General features: G+C 35.7%; 1 protein-coding gene across 2 annotated transcripts in view; it reads left to right on the top strand.

The window, feature by feature from the left end:
- Window positions 1-16,871, top strand: part of R3HCC1L (R3H domain and coiled-coil containing 1-like) — a 105,743-nt gene that overhangs the window by 57,860 nt on the left and 31,012 nt on the right. The gene's annotated exons all lie outside the window — the stretch shown is intronic.

Raw genomic sequence — 16,871 nt, forward strand, 5'->3', positions numbered from 1 at the left:
TCCTTGAGGAATCGCCACACTGTCTTCCACAATGGTTAAACCAATTTACACTCCCACCAACAGTGTAAAAATGTTCCTATTTCTCCACATCCTCCCCAGCATCTGTTGTTTCCTGACTTTTTAATGATTGCCATTCTAACTGGTGTGAGATGGTATCTCATTGTGGTTTTGATTTGCATTTCTGTGATGACCAGTGATGATGAGCATTTTTTCATGTGTCTGTTGGCTGCATAGATGTCTTCTTTTGAGAAGTGTCTGTTCATATCATTTGCCCACTTTTTGATGGGGTTGTTTCTTTCTTGTAAATTTGTTTGAGTTCTTCGTAGATTCTGGATATTAGCCCTTTGTCAGATGGGTAGATTGCAAAAATTTTCTCCCATTCTATAAGTTGCCTGTTCACTGTGATGGTAGTTTCTTTTGCCGTGCAGAAGCTCTTTAGTTTAATCAGATCCCATTTGTCTATTTTGGCTTTTGTTGCCATTGCCGGTGTTTTAGTCAGGAAGTCCTTGCCCATGCATATGTCCTGAATGGTATTGCCTAGGTTTTCTCCTAGGGTTTTTATGGTTTTAGGTCTAACATTTAAGTCTTTAATCCATCTTGCATCAATTTTTGTATAAGGCGTAAGGTAAGGACGGAGTCTCACTGTATTGCCCAGGCTCAAGTGCAGTGGCACGATCTCGGCTCACTGCAGCCTCTGCCTTGCGGGTTCAAGCAATTCTCCTGCTTCAGCCTTCCAAGTAGCTGGGATTACAGGTGCCCGCCACTATGCCCGGCTAATTTTTGTATTTTCAGTAGAAATGGGGTTTCACCACGTTGGCCAGGCTGGCCTTGAACTCCTGACCTCAGGTGATCCATCCATCTTGGCTTCCCAAACTGCTGGGATTACAGGTGTGAGCCACTGCGCCCAGCCTGGACTTTTTTTTTTTTAAGTCACGTATATGTATGAGTCTGTTTACTGTGTTATTATATGAAATGCTTTTCTTACTATGGAATGCAGGAAAAAAATTGGAAAAACTGGCTTAGGAACTTGTGCTGTTAGCTAAGTCTTACAAAGCTTAAGAAAACAAGGTCTTGGAAATAATATAGAGCAGAAATAAAAAAAATAGAAAATAGGAAAATAATAGAAAAAATTAAAGAAACTAATAGTTTGGCATTTTGAAAAGACCATAAGATCAGTAAAATTGACAAACCCTTAGCTAGGCTAAGGAAAGAGAGAGTAGCCTCAACTAAAAGTCAGAAATGAAAAAGGAGACATTGCAACTGATGCCACAGAAATACAAAGGATCATAAATGACTATTACGAAAAATTATATGCCAACATATTGGCTAACCTGAAAGAAACTGATAGATTTCTAGAAACTTACCAAGACTGAATAATGAAGAAATAGAAAATCTGAGCAGACCCATAAGCAGTAAGGAAATTCCATTAGTAATAAAAAATCTCCTAGCAAAGAAAAGCCCAGGACCACATAGCTTCATTGGGGAATTCTACCAGACATTTAAAGGAGAATTGACACCAATTCTTCTTAAATTCTTCCAAAAAAATGGAAGAGGAAGGAACACTTCCAGACTCATTTAATGAGGTCAGCATTACCCTGATACCAAAGCCAGAGATACTATAAGAAAACTACAGGCCAATATCTCTAATGAATATTGTAAAAATCTCCAGCAAAATACTAGCAAGATGAATTCAGTAACACATTAAAAGGATCTTACACTATGACCAAGTGGAATTTATCTCTGGGATGCAAGGATGGCTCAACATATGAAACTCAATAAATATAGATTATATACCATATTAACAATTGAGGACAAAAATCACATCATTTCAATTGATTCAGTAAAAGCATTGACAAAACATAACTTTTTATGATAAAAACACTCAACGGTCTAGGAATAGAAGGAAATTATCTCAATATAGTAAAGGTAATATGTGAAAAGCTCACAGCTAACATAATCATTAGTGAAAAATGAAGTTTTTCCTCTAAGATCAGGAACAAGGCAAGAATGCCCACTCATCACTTTCTTCAACATTGTAATAGAAATCCTAGCTAGAGCAGTTAGACGAGAAAAATAAATAAAAAGCATCCAAATTGGAAAGGAGGAAGTAAGGTTATCCCTAATCACAGATGACTTGGTTTTACATGTATAAAACCTTAAAGATTCTAAAAAAAAAAAAAAAAAAAAAAAAGCAAAACCTTTAAGAACTAATAAACAAATCCAGCCAAGTTGCAGGATACAAAGTCAACTCTCCAAAATCAGTTGTGTTTCTGTGCACTAACAATTAAGGAAATCTCATTTACAGTAGCATCACAAAGAATAAAATACATAAGAGTAAACTTAAATCAGGGGGGAAAGACATACATTGAAAACTATAAAACATTGCTGAAATAAAGATACAAAAAAATGGAAAAACATACCTTTGATATTATTATGCTGAAACTAAAGCCAGACAAATACTACTGGTTGAGCATCTCTACTCCAAAAATCCAAAATTCAGAATGCTCCAATGAGCATTTCCTTTGAGTATGACCTTTGAGCACTGTAAGCGCTCAAAAAGTTACGGATTTTGGAGCATTTTGGATTTAGGATTCTCGTATTAGGGCTGCTCAATCAGTACCAGAAGACCAATATTCCTGATGAATATTGATGCAATATGTCATGGATTGGAAGACTTAATATTGTTAAAATGTCCATACTGTCCAATCTACAAAGTCAGAACAATCTTTGGCAAAATCCTTATGGCGTTTTTTGCAGAAACAGATAAAACCATCCTAAAATTCATATGGACTCTCAAAGGAGCCTGAGTAGCCAAAGCAGTCTTGAGAAAGAATAACAAAGCTGGAGGCCTCACAATTCCTGATTCCATAGCGTATTACAAAGCTATAGTAATGAAAACAGTGTGGTATTTGCATAAAAACAGGCATATAGACCAATGGCACAGACTAGAGAGCCCAGAAATAAACACATATAGTCAAATGATCTTTGATGAGCGTACCGTGACTACACAATGGAAAAAAGGATAATTTCTTCAGTAAATCGTGTTGGGAAAACTGGATATCCACATGCAAAAGAATGAGGTTTACCATATACAAAATTTAATTAAAAATGGATTAAATATAAGAACTGAGACTGTGAAAGTCCTAGAATAAAACAGGGGAAAAGCTTCATGATATTGGAATTATAAGTGGTTTCTTGATACGACATCAAAAGCACAAGTAACAAAAGCAGCAAAAACATGTACATCCAACTTAAAAAACTAAAAAAGTAAAAAAATCCAACTTAAAAATCTTCTATGCAGCAAATAAACAATCATCAGAGTGTAAACACAGCCTAAGGAATAGGAGAAGATATTTGTAAACCATGTATTAGACAAGGGGTTAATATTGAGAATATGTAAAGAACTTGACAACTCAGTAACAAATAATCTGAATAAAAAATGGGCAGAACCCAAATAGAGATTTCTCCAAAGAAGATATGTGCATGACCAGCAGGCATGTGAAAAGATGCTCTATACAACTAATCATTAGGGAAATGCAAATCAAAACCACGATAAGATATTATCTCACACCTGTTAAGATGGCCACCCTCAAAGAAGAAACAAATAATAACAAGTGTTGACAAGGATATAGAGGAATTGGAACCCTTGCACACTGTTGGTGGAATTGTACAGTGACACAGCTCCTATGGAAAATGTATGGAAATTCTTCCTGAAATTAAAAATAGAACTATTATATAATCCAGCAGTCCCACTACTGGGTATATATACAGAGGGAATGAGATTAGGATGTTAAAGATACATCTGTACTCCTATGTTCAGTGCAGCATTATTCACAGTAATCAAGATGTGGAACCTAAGTGTCCATCAGTGGATGAATGGATAAAGAAAATACAATATATACATAAAACAATATCATTCAACCTTATAAGGAAGAAATTCTTGTCATGCTGCCTCTGGTTGAACCTTCAGGGTATTTTGCTAAGTGAAATAACCCAATCACAAAAAGATGAATACTTGCATAATTTCACTAATATGAGGTATCTAAAGGAATTAAACTCATAGAAACAGAAGCTAGAATGGTGGTTGCCAAGGAAACGAGGAATTATTCAGTGAGTGTAGAGTTTCAGTCATGTAAGATGAAAAAGTGCTAGTGATCTGTCGTACAACAATGTGCATGTAGTTAAAATACTGTACTATACACTTGAAAATTGTGAAGAGGTAAATTTATGTTTTTTTAAACTACAGAAAATGCACAAAAGGTCAGTAAGCATACAAAACAAAATGTTATCAGTGGTTTTCTCTGGAATAAGAATACAGATTTTTAGTTTTTGCTTTTAGGTTTATTGTAAAGTCCTTTTGAATTAAAATACAAAAACAAACAAACCCTTTTTTTGTTAGCTTTATATTGTTAAAACTTTTCCTAAAAGTAGATTATACCTTCCATTGTAGACCTTTGAGCCATCTATTATTTTTAAAACTGTACCCTGTTAAACCCCATCTTTTTTGACTTGGAGACCTCATTCTTCAAGTAGCCTGTAGTGACCAAGTAAAATAACTTTGTATCTAGTTTCGTCATCAGAACACTAAGCACTGTATAAAAATTCATCAGTAAATATTAGCTGCTACATCCATAAAGTGAGCCAGTACTCTAAAACTGTATACTGGCTGTTGCTAAAGAAGCAGAGTTTATTTAAATATGTGTTCCTTAGACTGAATTCAAATGACTGGAGAACTGATTTTGTCCAGGCTTTAGTACTGAACTTTGCTAAGTCAAGAATAGCTTTTAAGGAAGATTTTGAATATGTGACCTTTATTTGTGTATAAATACTGAGTCTCAAGGTGCTTTAATTGACATGTGGTGAATAATAGAGGAGTGCAAAATACTATATTCTACTTAATACTACCCTTGCATTTCTAATAAAGGTATGACAAAGCAGGTATTGTTAGAATTTCTAATCTCATAGTTGCTCACTTTTTGTTCCAGGTTTTAAAATTTTTTTATCTATGCCTTTGTTACAGTTAACCCATTTATCTCCCATTTACATCATCAGTTTTTACCTTCCTATTGGATTAGTCTTCCTCCCCTCATACTTGCTTCCTAGGCTGTTCCAGTGGGATGCTTATCTCCCTAGTTCCATGAAGCATTCCAGTGTTACCAACAACCCCATCTTGCTAATCCAGTAGAAACTCTGAGTTCGTCCTACTTGGTCTTCCAACAGCATTTATCTTATTTTATTTGTACTTATTTATGTGAGATAGGGTTGAAACCTCAACCTGCTGGGTTCAGGTGTTCCACCACCTCAGCCTCCTGAGTAGCTGGGACTGTAAGGCACATGCTACCATGTCCAACTAAATTTTGTATTTTTTTGTAGAGAAAGGGTTTCTCCTCTCTTCCTTTTATATCTCATACCATCAGTCCATCAAGTTTTGTTAGCTTTGCTTTCAGATTCTATGATTAATCTGACCACTTCTTATGACCTTCTCTGCTACCACCCTAGATGTGCTGCAATAATTTCCTAACAGGTCTCCTTCCTTCTACTCTTGTTCCCCTGTACTCACATATTAGCTAGAATGATCTTTAGCAAAAGTAAGTCAGATCATGTTGAAACCTTCCAATAATTCCCCAGCACTCTGAAATAAAATCCAAAGCTCTTGACATAACCTACTAGCCACTACTCATTCTGTCCCTTAGCTCTCTTACTGACTTCTCCGCCCTTTTTTTTTCTCTTGAGACAGGCTCTCACTCTGTCATCCAGGCTGGAGTGCTTTGGCGCAATCTCAGCTTACTGCAACCTCCACCTCCCAGGTTCAAGCGATTCTCCTACCTCCCAAGTAGCTGGGATTACAGGTGTGTGCCACCATGTCCGACTAATTTTTCGTATTTTTAGTAGAGCAGAGGTTTCACCATGTTGGCCTGGCTGGCCTTGAACTCCTGACCTCAGGTGACCCACCCGCCTCGGCCTCCCAAAGTGCTGGGATTACAGATGCGAGCCACCATACCCAGCCTCTCCACCCCTTCCTGTTCTGCCGATACCACACTTGTTTTCCTGTTACTTCTTGTCCATGCCAAAATTGTCCTGCCTCAGAGCTTTTGCACGTGTTCATTCTTTTTCCTGGATTTCTCTTTTCCCTGATAATTTATGTGTCTCTCTGACTCAGTTTAAGCATCAGCTCAGGTGTTAACTCCTCAGAGTGGTCTTCCTCACTTTACAACATGGTCTTCCCTGTGTTTTCTGTATTTTCATCTCTGTTCCATTTTACTCTGTAGCCTTATACATTATAGGATATGTTTAAATGTTGATTGATTGTCTTCAGCAGTAAGCTCCATGAGGCCAGGAGCTTTGTTCATTACTGTGTTCCCAATGCCTGAGATGGGACTTGGCACATAGTAGTTAATAAATATTTGTGGAATGAATGAATATTTAGTGATATAAATAAATGATATTTATTTAGTGCCAAATGCAGTGCTATGGCATTGTAGATACAAAGACAAAAAGACACTAACTCTACACTGAAGAAGAGAGGCAGATGTGCAAACAACTAACTATAAAGCAGTATGTTAATTGCTTTAATGAAAGTGTATGTATGTAAAGATGTGTGTATAGTGGAAACTTATAGGAAGGAGCTTAGACTATTAAGGAGAGTCAGTAATGAAGTTACAGAAAAGGTAACCTTTCACGTGAGACTTGAAGGATAAATAGGAGACTATCAGGCAGACATCCAACTGAGGAAATAGTATGCTTCAAACCACAGAGGTATGAGAGGTCAGCTGGGCATGTGTCTGGTACTACCAGAAGTTGGAATTGATGGAATATAAAGTCTGAAATTAGGAATAGCCAGAGATGAGACTGGGCAGATAAGAAGTTTTGGGAGTGGCAATAGAGCTAAATTATGTAGGATTGTATTTGCTATGCAAAAAAGCTTGTGTGTGAAAAACCACTGAAGAATTTTGAACAGAGAAATGAACAGGAGAATCTGATTGGTATTTTAGAAAGTCACTGGAAGCAGTGTAGTGGCAGATGAATAGGACTTGGTAATTGATTGAAATATCAGGGGTAGTGACTTCCTGGGTTTTGGCTTGAACAACTGGGCTGACAGTGATACTATTCACCAAACTATGAAGTTGGGGAGAGGAGAGCAGCGAATTTTTTTTTTTTTTTTGAGAGGATGGCTAGAATTTAGAAGTATATAATTATCTTAGTGCTCAGAAATCTTATGGTTTACTTGTATCACTTAATATAATTTTTAATACTACACGTAATTACAAACATACTAAATTTGTCTTTAAGGTACTTCCATTCCTTTACAAACGGACATATACACTGCTGAATGGAAGGACCAGGACATCTCTTAGTTTTGCCAGTTTGTAAGGAGACCAAAGAGAAGAGAGAATGCTCTTGGTAGTGTAGTGAAACCAAAGAAGTTCTTTTTTTAATATGCAAAGAAATGATTTGAAATTTAGGGCCTTCCACAGTTTCAAACATACATAAAAAGCCTTGATTTTCAGGGGAAAAAAAAATAACAAGTTGGGAAAAATGCTCCTAAATTTGTTGGAGCTGACTTTTACCTCTCAGATTGTTATCTAATTGGTTTTGTTTTCTGATTTATGGAACATGAGTAGACTTTACTTCTTTGGATCCTTTAAAAAAATCATTATGAACTAAAGTGTTTGTATGCAGATAAGCTTATCTGTACATTCATGGTTTAGTTGATTTCTTGATTTGGTATGTTCCCATGGTGCTGAAGCCAACAAAACAGAAGGAGAAAAGCAGATTGTATTTGTCCTGTGGCATTAGGGATATGGCAAGATCTTAGACCAGTGCTAACCCATTAGCATTATTTAATGTGGACCACAAATGTGAACCACATATGTGATTCTAAATTCTCTAGAAGCCACTTTAAAAAGTACAAAAGTAAACAAATGAAGTTAATTTTAATGTTTTATTTAAATCAATATATCCAAAATAGTATCATTTCAACGTATAATGAGTATAAAAGGAATAGACAATTTGTATTTTTTTGTACAAAGTCTTTGAAATCCAAGTGTATTTTATATGCACAGCACATCAGTTTAGACTAACTACACTTCAAGTGCTTGATAGCTACTTGTGACTAATTGGACAGTATAGTCCTAGATCATTCTTAAACTAAAAAGTAGAGGTTGCTCGGCATTCTGCAGCATTTGAGAGTATCTGTCCAACATGGAGTAATTTATGTGCTGCTTGTTACATTTTCCTGAGTATATTAAAGAGTTTCTTCTTTTGTCCTGTCATCATTTTCCTGCTTACAGTAATTTTGTCCAATAAATATCTGCTTATCAATATTCATTGCCTTTGCTTTCTCTTACACATTTATAGTAATGTCCTATTATGGCTAAAACAATAGCTTATCTTTAAATTTTAGTGATTTTGTTTTAATTACAAGAGTACTGCCTGTTCTTTTTGTAACACATTTAAACAATACTGTGGCATATGTTGTATAAAAAGATAATAATTCTTTGTAATTCTTTTTCCTCTTTCAGTTCCTGCTCTCCCAGTTGTAATCAGTGTTAGCAGTTTAGATAATACCTTTTTTTTTCCACGTTAGGAATATACACTTAAGAGAAATTCTTACTAATTGAGAAAATTAGTATTTGGAAAATACCTCTTAAAAGTAAACCTATTAAAAATGGAGACAAGATTTATTAGTTATTAATGAAAAAGATTTGTTAGCGACAGTATTCAGAAATGAAAACATTTTAGTATATGTATTTTTCTATATGTTTAACAAAATTTAAATTGTAACTGCAGCTATGCTAATTCTCAGAATTAACAAAGAATGATGTGATACCTTCTTGGCATAATTTTTCCAGTAAAATTGTATAATTGTCTGATAGCATCCTTCATTTTGTGTTTTATTTAGCATTTGTTATATAAAATAGAGTTGTACATCAGTTTTATCAAAACTCTTGAGGGTTTCACCAGTTTCTCAAGATATTTTCTTACCCCTTTCTTAATTCTTATTGTCATTGTCCTTCTTTAGTTGTTGAGTGAATTGTCCTATCTTTAGTTGTTGAGTGGTTTGATTCTGTCAGAATCCAAGGATTTTGCTGTGAGATGAGCATTTTCTAATATTATTTTCATAGACTTTATGAAATCCTGCATTCTTTTGAGAGTTTGTATTTCCACATTACAACTGAGTTGCATTGTATTTACTTTGTATAATTGGTTATTTACAGCATTAGGCCATTAGTGAGAAACTGATAAACAAAACCAGGAAACATGGTTGCAGTAGGTGTTAGTGTCTAGTAGAAACAGATATCAGGGGACATTAAGAATACTGATGTATCATAAGGGCCTTGACTCCCTCTGCAAACTTGTAACTTAAGGGATTCAATGTCCATTTAAGTAGTAATAGCTGACTTTTATGGAGACTTTTACCATGCCTGGCAAATTTCTGTACACGCGTATTTTTAGGTAATCTGCTCAGTGTGCCTATAAGTCTGTTATTATCCCCATTTTATGCATTAAGTAAACTAAGGCTTGGAGCAGTAACTTTTGTAGTATAGAATCTGGCCCATTGAAGACTTATAAAGTAGACTTCTGTCGGGACTGCTCAACACAAAAGGAAGAAAGTCCAAATAAATAATATTAAGCACAAAAAAGGGGACATATAGCAGAGATAAAGCAACAACAAGAAATTATTGTGAATAACTTTTATATCAATAAATTTGAAAAGCTAGGTCAAAGGCAGATTTTCTAGAAGAAGAAAGAGAAACTGGAATAGACCTTAGAACATGAATCATTTTTAAACATCTTTACCAAAAAGTATGAGTCCCAGACAGTGCTGCCAAGGAATTCTACCAACAGTAAGCCCACCCAGCCTTATTTTATAAATCTTTAACTTACATAGTGTGTCTTGCAGTAACCTTGGTAACCCAATCATATAACTCCCAGTACTGGGAGGGAAAATCATAGACCAGTCTCATTTGAATATACATGCAAACCCCTCAATATTGACAAGCCAAATGAACAGCCAGCCATTTGTCCTGACATTGAATGTTCCATGTTTTTCCATTGATTTGAAGTGCCACATTTATTATAAAATGAATTCCATGTAGATGTGGATCCATTTTAGGGGGGTTTACTTGTGTGCTTAATCTGTCATCTTGAATTAAAAGCCTGTCTGTTGAATCTTAACATTCAAGATATTTGCATTGGCATTTAAATGTATGAGAATTGTAATGGTCTGGTAATGGTCTGGTAGTGTATGCTTTATATAAATATCTTTCTGTCACATAATTTTTTGCATATCATTTGAAGAGGATGCCAGGATTAGAACTCAATATACTGAATTCCTCATTTGAGACATTTTGTAATTCCAAAGAATATATCATCATTCAAACAACTTTAAGTTGATAAAACTTAAAGATACTATTCAGAAAATAGATTTGAAATAAATATATTGTCTAAGTATTTTCCACAAAATTGTTTTCCTTCCATACCCTCCCATGTGCCTTGCCTCCTTCCCAAAGGAATTGGAGATGACTTTATAAAGGGACAGAGAAGCAAATATTATCAGACACCTGAGATGGACTAGTCATTGCATTTGAACACCAAACTTAGTTCTGTGTTTTCTAGAAAAGAAAGCAGAATGGGACATATGTTATGCTATGTCTGGTAAAGGAACTATGTGACTTTGTCTCAGAGACATGCTTTCTTTCCTTTGTTTTATAAGTGAGACACTGGAAAGATGATAGTTGCCTTTAGCTTTGATTTTGCAAAAGTTAGGAAATGTTTTTCAGATAGATATTTTCTATGTTGACCAATGACTATGAAAGATAAGATTTTAGTTTTTTTTTTTTAAAAAGAGACGGGCTCTCGCTACCTTTCCCAACCTGGAGTGCAGTGGTTGTTCATCCACAGGCATAGTAATAGCACACTGCAGCCTTGAACTCCTGGCCTCAAACTGTCCTCCCACCTCAGCCTTCCAAGTAACTCGGATTACAGGCGCATGCCTCTGGCTGAGATTTTAACATTAAATTTTAATTTAGGCAATGTTAACATCTGTAGTGAGCTGAGATAAATGATTTACTTTTGCTTTCAGAAAAATTCCAAGGCCTGACTGGTAAATGTGGAGGGACCCCTCAAGTTGGAAAATCATCTGTTTTGCAACCATCATAGTAAAGATGGAATCAGATAAGAATAATCAGATTTAGGATGTTACCTGGTTTTGATGAGGAAGCAGAGAATTTGCATGCTTTTAAAGTACTACCCCACACACTGCTTATTAATTGCAAGGGAGAAAATACGTAGTAATTATACAGTAGAAAAATCGGACAATACTTGGACTGGATGATCAAAGTTAAGAGCATCACTGAAGGACAGGCAGAAATCATGTGCCTCAAGATGTGATGCCCTAAGGACACATCACCACCATAAAGTGTTCTGACTGAAAATGTGTAACCTCAGTCTCATCACGGGAAGACATCAGACATGCCTTACATAGGAGCATTCTCTTAAAAAATAGAGTGGGGGCCGGGTGCGGTGACTTACACTTGTAATCTCAGCGCTTTGGGAGCCGGAGGCAGGCAGATCACAAGGTCAGGAGTTCAAGACCAGCCTGGCTAATATGGTGAAACCTTGTCTCTAGTAAAAGTACAAAAATGAACCGGGTGTGGTGGTGGGCACCTGTAGTCCCAGCTACGCAGGAGACTGAGACAGGAGAATCACTTGAACCTGCGAGGCGGAGGTTACAATGAGCCGAGATTGCACCACTGCACTCCAGCCTGGGTGACAGAGTGAGACTCTGTCGCAGAAAAAAAAAATGAGTCGGAGGGGAGCTGTTCTCCCAAAATGTCAACATCATAAAGGACAGCTTTCACTGTGGAGGTGTTCTAGAAGGTTGGAAACCTAAGACACCTGGCACTTAAAGGGACTACTTGACCCTAACTGGATCCTGTATGGAAAGGGAAATATTCTATAAAGGACATTACAAGATTGCTTGACAAAATTGGAATACTTATGTTAAATGAAGGTATTTTATTGGTGTTAAATATGCTGACATTGATAACTGTGTTGTGGCTGTGTAAGAGAATATCCCTATTTATAGGAAATGTATTATACTTTGAAGTATTTAGGGCAAAGGGCCATGATGTCTATAATTTGCCCTCAAAAATATTCAGGAAAAAAGCTGCATCTGTGTGTGTGTGTGTGTGTGTGTGTGTGTGTGTGTGTGTGTGTGTATGTAAAGAGAGGAAGAGGAGGAGGAATATGCATGATTGCAAATGATAAATGAGGTGAAATATTAACCATTGGTGAATATGGGTAAACAGTGTAAGGGTACTATTTGTATTATTTTTACTTTTGTAACATCTATAGGTATGAAATTATTCCCAGATAAAATGTTAAGACAATATATATAGTTTAGCTATGGTGCATTCTCATGAACTAACAAATACCAAATTTGTTCTAGAAGAATGAATAGTTAGTATGCCCATTAGGCAGTTTCTCTCAAATATCAGATGTCTCATGTGAGTCTTTGGTGAATACTGGATTAAATCAATTCATGGTTGAATTACCCAATGAGTGCCTTAAGTGCCAATACTCAGTTGTTGATTGAAGAGAGATCCATATGTTTTAGACACCAAATATGGGACAAACACCGTTGACGTTCTGTTGTGAAAATATGAAAGCTCAATTTATTTTGTGCTCGTTCAATTTCTCATGAAGATGGATCAGAGAGGTACTTAAAGGAAGTTACCAATATTTTCTCTCAGGGAGCCTTGGAAACTATAGAAGCAATTGGACAGGTGCTCAGGTATGATCCCAGTGTTCAACAGTATAATATAAAAAAATGATTTGGCCTAAAATATTTTAAAGGCATGCGTTAGCAATTGACTGACCTCCATTATGAAGGAATCTGATTTTTTATCCCCTTTAGAAAGTATAATTTTTTTGAACAGAGTGCATGCTGATGGTCCTTCAAGGATAAATTAGCTGCAAAATGCACCCCAAATAATGGATTCTGTCTAGTTAGGAAGCAAATTAGATGGATAAAAAGCACTTAGAACATTGTAAAAAAGTTAAAACTGTGTTAAAAGAGAGAAAATACTGGCGCGGTACAGTGGCTTACACCTGTAATTCTAGCACTTTGGGAGGCCGAGGCGGGCGGATCACCTGAGGTCGGGAGTTTGAGACCAGCCTGACTAACATAGAGAAACCCCATCTCTACTAAAAATACAAAATTAGCCGGGCATGGTGGTGGGCACCTGTAACCCCAGGTACTTGGGAGGCTGAGGCAGGAGAATAGCTGGAACCCAAGAGGCAGAGGTTGTGGAGAACCAAGATCGCACCATCGCACTCCAGCCTGGCAACAAGAGCGAACCTCCATCTCAAAAAAAGAGAGAGAGAGAGAATATCAAGTGCTAATCGCAGGTAGCAGGGTGGGAAAAGTTTAATCCAAGGTACATTTTTAAAAATTGTATGGCAGGCAGCCCCACTCCCAATGTGAAAAGCCTTTCATGCCTATAGTTGCAAAAGAAATTCATAAAAATGCAACAAGGCTTTAAATTAAATTGGCAGTATAGCGTTCTCCTCTTTTCCACGGTTTTGCTTTCCATAGTTTCAGTTCCTGTAGTCATCCATGGTGTGAAAATATTGCATACTATCATATACTTTGAGAGACCACATTCATGTAACTTTTATATATTGTATGTAACAATATTACATATTATACTTGTTCTGTTTTATTATTAGTTATTGTTAATCTTTTCCTGTGCCTAATTTATAAATTGAAATTTATCATAGGTATGTATGTATAGAAAAAGACAATATATATGGGGTTTGGTACTATCCATGGTCCAGGCATCCATGGGGGATCTTGGTACATATCCCCTGCAAGTAAGAGTGGGGACTACTGTATCTTGACAGTCCACAAGAATGGGGATGCTTCTCCTTTTTTGTGTCTGTGAGTTACGAAAGAATGGGCATAGTGGTGGATTGGAGTGTCTCCTACTGGCCTGAGAACTGACGGTTAAAATTTTAGGAATTCTTCAAACTGATTGTTAAACACAGCTATTATTAAAAACTAAAGAACATAGGCTTACTGTTAAAATTACATTTTTAAAAGCTAATAAATACTCCAAACTCCTCACTTCCTAATTATTTACTACATTTTATTATGATCTATGCTTTTGAAGTTATTTATGTAAGTATATCCTATCTCTGGTTGAAATACTTATAATGGTGTGCTTTTGTACATTTTTTCCCCCCAGCTCTGTGTTTGGTAATGTCATAGTGATAACTAGAAATTAGCTATGGCAAGAATATTTACACTACAGAGATTGTCAAATGCCATAAATAGGACTTTATTTATTATTTCTTGATTGTACTTAAAGTGAGAGAGAGAATGCTGCTAATAAAAATGTATCATGCCTTTATCTATTATATTGTAACTAAAAAAAAGTATATATTCTTCCATTATTAAAAAATGATTACTTCAGCTAAGAAGTCACTCATATCATTGACATCAATGACATAAAGAAAAACATCAAGTAATACTACAAAGGCCACTTGGGAAGCTGATTGCTGAATATTTGCCAGCACACTGCTAGTCATGGCACAGTTGAAATCATTGCTTTTGTAGAAAATAGATAGTAATACAAATTTATTATACTGATTTTCAGCTACAGGAAGTAGTAGTATGACTGTGTGTGAGCATTATTTAAGAAAAAAAGGTTGAATTTGTAAAGTCATTAACTGTGGCACATAATAATTTTAAAGTAGATAATTTGAGGCCTTTGATAGGTCTATTGCAGATTAGAAATAGAATCATAGAATTTAGAGTTTCTCTAGTATATGTCAGTCATCCAGCCTTTATCTAAATTCTGCTAGAGATAGAGCTCATTTTCTGATAATAACATTGGAGAAATCTAGAAGTAGAATTCTTTCCTACATTGAACTAAATTTTGTTTTCCTTTTATTTCTAACATTTGGTTCTGGTACTGACTTCTGGAGAAACATAGAAACATAAACAAGAAATTTTGTGTCTTTTATAGAGCGGCCAATCTTTCAGGTATAAAGTTAGCTGTGGTTTTTTGGGCTCTTTGGGCAAGAGTTATACCTTTAGTTCTTTTAGCTCTACACTGTGTGACATATTTTCTAAACTCTGTAATCTAAGAGTGTGTTGCCTTTTTAAAACATCACGTCACTATTTTGGGGCTTTTATTGACCTTGTGAACAAAATAAAAGCCTTTAGGTCTTTCTTTATGCAAATTGTACAGAAGTCACGTCTTCTGTCTTCTGTTTGATTCTTTTTTTTTAAAAAAAAAAAAAAACTCCAAAAGAGATCCTTGCGTTTACTGTTTTATACCTTCATATTGCTTTCAGTACAGCATTTCAGATTATAGAAATGATACTGAATTTTAATTTTTTAATTTTTGGTATTCTGTCATTTTTATGTCAGTTGCAGATTTGATAAGCACTCTGTTTATTGTTTACATCTAAATTATTGTATAAAATGTTGAATTTCAAAGGGCTATATAATCCTTTAATCTCTAAATTCATTTCTACCCATTATTTTTTGTTGTTTAATCTTTTGTGAGTCCACTTATCAGTTTTGCTAAGTAATCCCCATTTCATCATTTTATATCCAGAAGTTCATTATGATATATTTTGTCAGTTGTTTTATTTACTGTAATCCAGGTGTGCTATGTCTCTGGTATCCCTTCCTATGAAACACACTTCAGTACTTAGTGTGGCATTTTTTGAAAAAACAGTAATTAGGCGTTTTTTGAAAAATCCTGGCATGGCTAAATGTTAAGGTCATATTCTTCCTCAAATGGAATATATAAAATACATGAAGAATGTTGGGCTAGATATTAACTAAGATATCAAAAGAGAAAAAGAACAAGATAATCACTGGAGATACTTAATGATCAGGGCCACGGTATTCCTTGGGCTGAAAGGAAAATAACCTGTGCCATGAGAATAGAGCTTTTTCACCAAGGAAGTATTCTGGAGCAGGTGAAATTTTAGGGGTCTGGAATAGAGTGGACAGGATGTGTTAGCCTTTTTTCCTCTCTACCTTCTCATTATCTCCTTTTGAAATGTATGTTGTGAAATGTTAACAGTGGGTGCATCTGCATGTATGTGAGTGTTTCTCTGTTGTGTATTGCACCTCCTTACTCTGTCCTGGACAAACTTATCCCTACTTCATAGCATTATTTTGAAAATTAAAAGAATAATTCAATATGAAATTCCCTAGCACATTTTCTTGTATTTAGTAGATAGTAGATAAAGGTTTAACTTTTGTTATATTTCTTCTTGTTAAATTCCATTGAGCTACCATGGTGGAGGTTGTCAGGAAGTTACTAGAGTGAATTGTCTCATCACAGTTTCCTCCGTCTTCTACCCTCCTTCATCCTAGCCAGATCTGTTTTATTACTGCTGGAAGCAAGGGAAATTCATGGCAAGTCACTTGACTAAATGGTATTAATAGAATAATACTTTTCTCTTTTTCACTACTTTCTCTTTTCTAAAAAATACTAAATCAAAAGCAACATCTTCTAGAAAGCATTCTCTGATAAGTCATTTCATTTTCTAGCCAATATTCAAGTTACTCTCAAAAATCACTTTATGTGCATATATATTTATGTTGAACAAAAACAAAAAATTAAAGGAAAAAAAAAAGACTGGGCACAGTGGTTCATGCCTGTACTCCCAGCACTTTGGGAGACTGAGGTGGGTGGATTGCCTTGAGCTCAGCCTGGGCTTGAGACCAGCCTAGGCAACATGGCGAAACCCCATCTTTACCAGAAATACAAAAACAAACAAACAGAACCACAAAGCCAGGCACGGTGGCATGTGTCTGTGGTCCCAGCTACTCGGGA

This window comes from Mandrillus leucophaeus, unplaced genomic scaffold (assembly GCF_000951045.1).
Source record: "Mandrillus leucophaeus isolate KB7577 unplaced genomic scaffold, Mleu.le_1.0 Scaffold117, whole genome shotgun sequence".
NCBI classification, from domain to species: Eukaryota; Metazoa; Chordata; class Mammalia; order Primates; family Cercopithecidae; genus Mandrillus; species Mandrillus leucophaeus.